Source organism: Hyperolius riggenbachi, chromosome 10, assembly GCF_040937935.1.
Source record: "Hyperolius riggenbachi isolate aHypRig1 chromosome 10, aHypRig1.pri, whole genome shotgun sequence".
In the NCBI taxonomy this organism is placed as follows: domain Eukaryota; kingdom Metazoa; phylum Chordata; class Amphibia; order Anura; family Hyperoliidae; genus Hyperolius; species Hyperolius riggenbachi.
This window is the reverse complement of record NC_090655.1, coordinates 79,740,103-79,746,102: the sequence shown is the minus strand read 5'-3', so window position 1 is coordinate 79,746,102 and position 6,000 is coordinate 79,740,103. Positions and strand designations below refer to the sequence as shown.

The 6,000-nt window shown below is 44.0% G+C and overlaps 1 protein-coding gene across 1 annotated transcript in view; it reads left to right on the top strand.

The window, feature by feature from the left end:
• Window positions 1-3,028: 3,028 nt before the first annotated feature.
• Window positions 3,029-6,000, top strand: part of STYK1 (serine/threonine/tyrosine kinase 1) — a 115,631-nt gene continuing 112,659 nt past the window's right edge. Inside the window, exon 1 of the mRNA XM_068255050.1 lies at window positions 3,029-3,286. The gene's annotated coding sequence lies outside the window, so the exon portion shown is untranslated. The remainder of the gene's footprint in view (window positions 3,287-6,000) is intronic.

Here is a 6,000-nt window from a genome sequence, read left to right as displayed (position 1 = left end):
TCGTTCGTTGAGAACGACGAACAAATTTTTAATTGATGAAAGAACGACCTAAGTAAAGATAGTTTTAAAAGGTGTGTAACGATCTGATCGTTAGAACGAACGTTACATCACGTAAAGCAACTATTGCGCCTGCGCATAAAAATGAAAAGTTTCACAGAGAAATAGTGAAATGCGCATGTCAAGCCTAGTACGAACGACCGTTTCCAATGATGTACTACTTTTGCAAACGATCGTCGTTGGTTAAAATCCGCCAAGACAGAACTTTCTTTTGTAGCGATTTGGCTCGTTCGTCGTTTGCCTTAATAGTCGGTGGTTCGTTTTTTGTAACGATCGTCGTTGGTAAAGATCGGGGAACGATCGTTACAAACGACTATAGTCGCATGTGTGTACGCACCTTTAGAGGCAGAGAGTAAGCAGGACTGCCAGGTGACTGGTATTGCTTAAAAGGAAATAAATATGGCAGCCCCCATATTCCTCTCACTTCAGGTGTCCTTTAACCTCCCTGGTATTCTAATTCCCGCAGCCGCAGGTTTTTTTTGCATAATTTTTTTTTCTATCATAGCTAGCCTAGCGCTAGCTACATGATGTCCCTCTCCCTGCGGCGTCCCTCCCACCCCTCCGATCGCCGCCGGTGCGCTTGCCCATAAGGAAATCCCGTTCTGAACGGGATTTCCTTTAGGGCTTCCCCCATTGCCATGGCGATGATCGCGATGATGTCATCAACGTCGTGACGTCACAGGGCGTCCCGATCCACCCCTCAGCACTGCCTGGCACTGATTAGCCAGGCTGCGCACAAGGTCTCGGGGGCCTGTTACGCGGCGGGTAGCGGCACATCGGCGCCGATTGCGGACAACACGCAGCTAGTAAAGTGCTAGCTGTGTGTTTAAAAAAAAATTATTCAAATCGGCCCACCAAGGTGCCCTCCGGCGTCACGTCCAGAACGCCAGGGAGGTTAAAGGCAAATTCTTTGCAGATCCCCTATATGTGTGATCATTACCAAATTTGGCAAATATGCACAGGTTTAAAGTGGGAACATGCAAAAAAAAAATAATTCAAAAATGCTTTGCTGATTTGAGAAAATTGATTTTGAATTTAACTTCTTAACATCCTTGTAATGCGGATAGGCGTGAACGTGGTGGCAGCCCCAGGACCGCCTAACGCCAATTGGCGTCAAGTCCTGGGGTGGTTTTGCAGGAGATCACGTGCGCTGATGCGCACGCATCTCCGCTTGAATGACGGAGCTCCGCTCCACCATCAGTCTCCCAGCGGCAATCGCCGCTAGGAGACTGTTAGACAGCGAAACCGCCGTCTATTTAGGTAATATAAAACATATTAAAAAAGAATGCTAACAGCACACAGAGGCTGGATCTGCATATACTGCCCAGCCGGCTGTTTATCTCTGTAAGTGTCAGTCTCACCGCTCCTCCCGCCTCCTCCACAGCTCCGGGTACCACCCGCGTTCCTTCCCTCCAATCGGCAGGGAGGGAATGGACGCAGGCGGGGACCGGTCCGGAGCTATGGAGGAGGCGGGGGAGCGGCGAGACTGACACAGAAGTAAACAGCCGGCTGCGATACGCTGTGACTCGACAGCACGGCTGGGTGATTTATGGGAAGTGCAGGGGGGCTTAGGGGGGATCAGTATTGCAACAGAGGCTGGGCAGTATATGCAGACCCAGCCTCTGTGTGCTGTTAGCATTCTTAGGACCCACCTCGGGTTCTCTTCTTCTCTTAAGTATTTTCTTGTATGATGGGAGCTTTAAATGTATTTTATTGGTAAGGTATGAAAATATCTCCTTTGAAAAAACCCAAGAGAAAAGTGAATAGGAAATAGACCATAGCTCATTGACTCCCATAGGAGTCAAGGGGCCCCATTCAAAGTTTTGCAGGTGTGTGTGTGTGTGTGTGTGGGGGGGGGGGGGGGCAGTGATTTCTAGTTACAGCCCTGCCTATGCTATCCAGTTTTTCACTTGTTAAAGAAAATGTGTATTGTCACTTTTTAAATTTTAAGTGTTGCATTAATTGCCCGGGTAAAGACAAATCTTTTAAAGATAAGAGGATGGCAAAGCTAATGAGACCAAAGACTTTAAAGGACAACTATCGCAAAAAATTGTAATAATAATAAAATACATGTAAAAACATATAAATAAGCATGTTTCTTCCAGAGTAAAATAAGCTATACATTACTTTTTTTCTATATTGTTGTCACTTATAACAGTTAGTAGAAATCTGACAGAACTGACAGGTTTTTGACTAGTCCATCTCTTCAAGGGGGATTCTCAGTATTTCATTTATTCTCTAAAAAAGTACTCTCTGGAAAGCATCTATAAAAAGATGTAAGCCCACACCCCCCACCTGTTTACACACTGTTCTGGCAGTTGGACTGAGCAACTGCCATTCACTAAGTGCTTTTGAAAATAAAGAAAACCCTGAGAAACCCCCACGAGGAGATGGGCTAATCCATAACCTGTCAGTTCTGTCACATTTCTATTACCTATTGTAAGTGACAGCAAAATAGGAGAAAAGTCATTTATAGCACATTTACTGTGGAAGAAATGCACTTTTTTATTTGTGTTTTCATGTATTTTAAATTTTATTGGTAAATCACAGAAATACAGTAGATTTGGAAATCTGATTTGGACAAATTCGCTCATTCCTGGTGTTACCACTCGCTGGGCCCCTGAACCACTTAGTCACTGTGGCTTTTAGCTGGCAGTCTGAATTAGCCCTAATAATTACTGACTACTGGGTTTATTTAGAAAATCAGTTGTTTTGTTTCCAAAATTGAAGATCACTGAAGTTTAACATAGGATCACTTCAAATACTTAATAACTCTGATAGAGAAGTTAAAATATTTTTTAAGATTTCAATGGACCTAATCTACTGCTTGACATCAACACAATGACACTTTTCAGATTTACATCTCTATTAAATCACCCTGTGACTGCCAACCTCTGGCTTGTAGGTGTCACTGTAGCTGCATCTGACACCCCTGTTGTCCACCTGCACACTGTGTAGATGGCAGCAGGAGCCTGTGCTACGTACAGAGCTGGGGCGGAGGAGAGCCAGCACACATCAGAGCCAGAAAGACCCGTCAGACAGGTGTGAAGTCAGTGGAAATCTGATCACAGACCGTGTATCCTGGGACCTTCCTGTCTGACTGTCTGAAGAGCTACAGTTGAGAGTCACTAAGGAAGCAGGACGGATGGATTGTACAGGGCCAGCTACAGCGTACTAAGGAGCTGAGGGGCAAACATGATTACCTGCAGACAACAGAGACCTCAACAAGGTAAATAACTGGGGTGATAGAGAGAGAGAAACCATTTAATAATTCTGTGATGTTCTCTGGCTGCATAGCTATGCACAGATCTGTTGTGTAGATAGCTGCAAGCAGTGCCTTTGTGTGTATAGAACTGTTTCCCAACATTATTGAAACTTGTACACCTGTATGAGTTATCACGTTTAACAAATACCCCTTGATGTGGGTAACATTATCTCTCAAGTACCCCCTTGACACATGTTTATTTAACGAGATTACTCTATAAATGTGCTTTCCAAACATTCTTGAGTACTTTTTGTTCTGGTCTGTTTATATATGATTTCACATGGTTTGTTTGGTTTTTGTTTGCTTTTGTTTTTTTGTATCTTAAAACTTAGTATTATCACTAATAAAAACTAATAAAAACTAAACTTTAACTGGGGCAGGTTATCTGAGCTGAGGTAGGAGTTTTGCGGGTTCCGAATATGGGTGTCAGTGTGCAAACCCATTACCTGTGTTCAGTATACCGGGGCAAAAAGATATAAAAAGAACAAAAAAATATGCACAAATTTAGCAAGATATTACTTTGAGGGCTTATTCATTGGTTGTAATAGGAGTATAATAGGGGTGTAATACGCTTGATTTCTTAGTAAAATGGTTTTAAAAATGTGTCTGGTGGGAAATATCTATAAAAGGGAATCTTAGATAAGATCATATCTTACAAGAACCACGTACATTGTTTTACAAAACTTTAGATTCTACAATAAAATGGTTAGATCCTTTCTGTGTGTTTACATTGTAAGGCTGACTTGGTCTGATGCACCTGAACCTGTCAGTATGTTTGTCAGTGGCATGGTGGTACTGGTAGGAAACTGGACCACAATGATGAAGCCAAGGGCGTAGCAATAGCCATAGCAACCGTAGCAATTGCTATGGGAACCTGGAGCATATTGGGCCCAAGTGGTAATTGATATGTTAACTATTTATTTTCCTGTGTTTCTTCACCCTCGGATTTTACCTCCGTTCCCACAGACTATTTGCAGACAGTGTAACTTGCAAAGGAATGCATATTGTCAAGTCAAATCATATCCTATTGTGTAGGGACAGGCATTGCAGTGCCTAACTCTGAGGGCGCCATCAAAATTCTGCTTTGGGGCCCCCATAATTCCTAGCTAAGTCTCTGGATAAAGCCCCAAGAGGGATACTATAGATCAGGGGTCTCAAACTCAATTTACCTGGGGGGCTGCAGGAGGCAAAGTCAGGATGAGGCTGGGCCGCATAAGGAATTTCACAATCGCGGCGCATCGCCGCCTCTGCCCGCCCCTCTCACTCTTCCTTCACAGAGAGGGGCGGGGAGAGGCGGCGATTGACGTCAAGAGGGGCAGAGCTGAAGCTGAAAGCTCTGCCCCTTCCAGGAAATGCCGGCGGATTGCCCCCCGGGCGATTTGGGGGCTCTGCAGCCCTCGTTTAGCGGCGGGGGTGTGGCGGATTACTTGGGAGCACTGAACCAAACTATAAGGAAGCTTTTGCCGGCGAGGGCCACAAAATATTGTATCGAGGGCCGCAAATGGCCCGCGGGCCGTGAGTTTGAGACCCCTGCTATAGATGCATCAGAAAGAAAGGGGTATGAGATCTGATTCTAGGCCCCATAACCTCAATGGCATCAATCGCTTATTATTCATTGTTTATGACACAGCATAATTAACTATGCATATCGGCTTAACTGTGAATTATAGGCCAGATGCTAAGGATTTACATATACTCTTCTGTAATGCTTGGATCCTAAACGTACCTGTCAGCATAATCTCTTTTTATTAACAGTTGCTGTCATTACAATCCTACTACTGTTATGGTGACTTTTCATAATGTGGCTCTTTTACACTGTTGTTCAAAATTGTTTATGTACACACAAAATGTAACGTTCATTATATCTTTTCAAGGGTAGCTCAACAAACCTGAATTTTGGTTCAGTGGCTATTTGGACTGATGCTGGGCTGTTTTTTATAATTCGTTTTTCCTTTTTTTTACTCTGTGTGCAGTGATTCCTAGTGCGTTGCGATCGCAATTCTCCGAGGCTTGGAAGCGCTGTACAGTAACCTCTACAGTGCTTCCGATTTGCTGATTTTGTTTTTGGGAATAAGACTTTATTATACTTACCAGGCGTCCTTCTTCTGTCTGTAGCCCCGCCCCCTAAAGAAAAAAGTCATAGGTGCTTCTCTATGACAATCAGAGAAGCACCTGTGATCTCTTCCTTTAGGGGGCGGGGCTACGGATGGAAGATGGAAATACAGAGACCCGGTAAGTATAAAAAAGTTTTATTAAAAGGTAATCACTCGGCCCCCCCAAAGTGCTGCATAATCGCTTTGATAAGCGGTTTATGCAGCGATTATACACTTTGCATTGAGCGCAAACAGCGCAAACAAGCTGCAAGTCCTGCAATTGCGATTACCCATAATCCCAATTGCACTAATGTGTTCACCCCTACTCACTTTCATTGGCAAAGTGTTATTGGGAATCGCCGGCGATTGTCATCAATCCCAAAACACTGCCAAAAACGCCCAAGTGGGTTCCTACCCTAAGAGCTAGTATAGTCAGAAACATGTCAGCCATGTGTTATTGTGGAGAATTGGGAGTGCCTTGACACTTTTACTGGAAAAAAAAAAGACACGGTGACAACGGGAGCCAAGATAGTGCAGCGCGTTAGTAGCTAATGGATGGTATATGGAAAGTCAAGAAGGGCTACT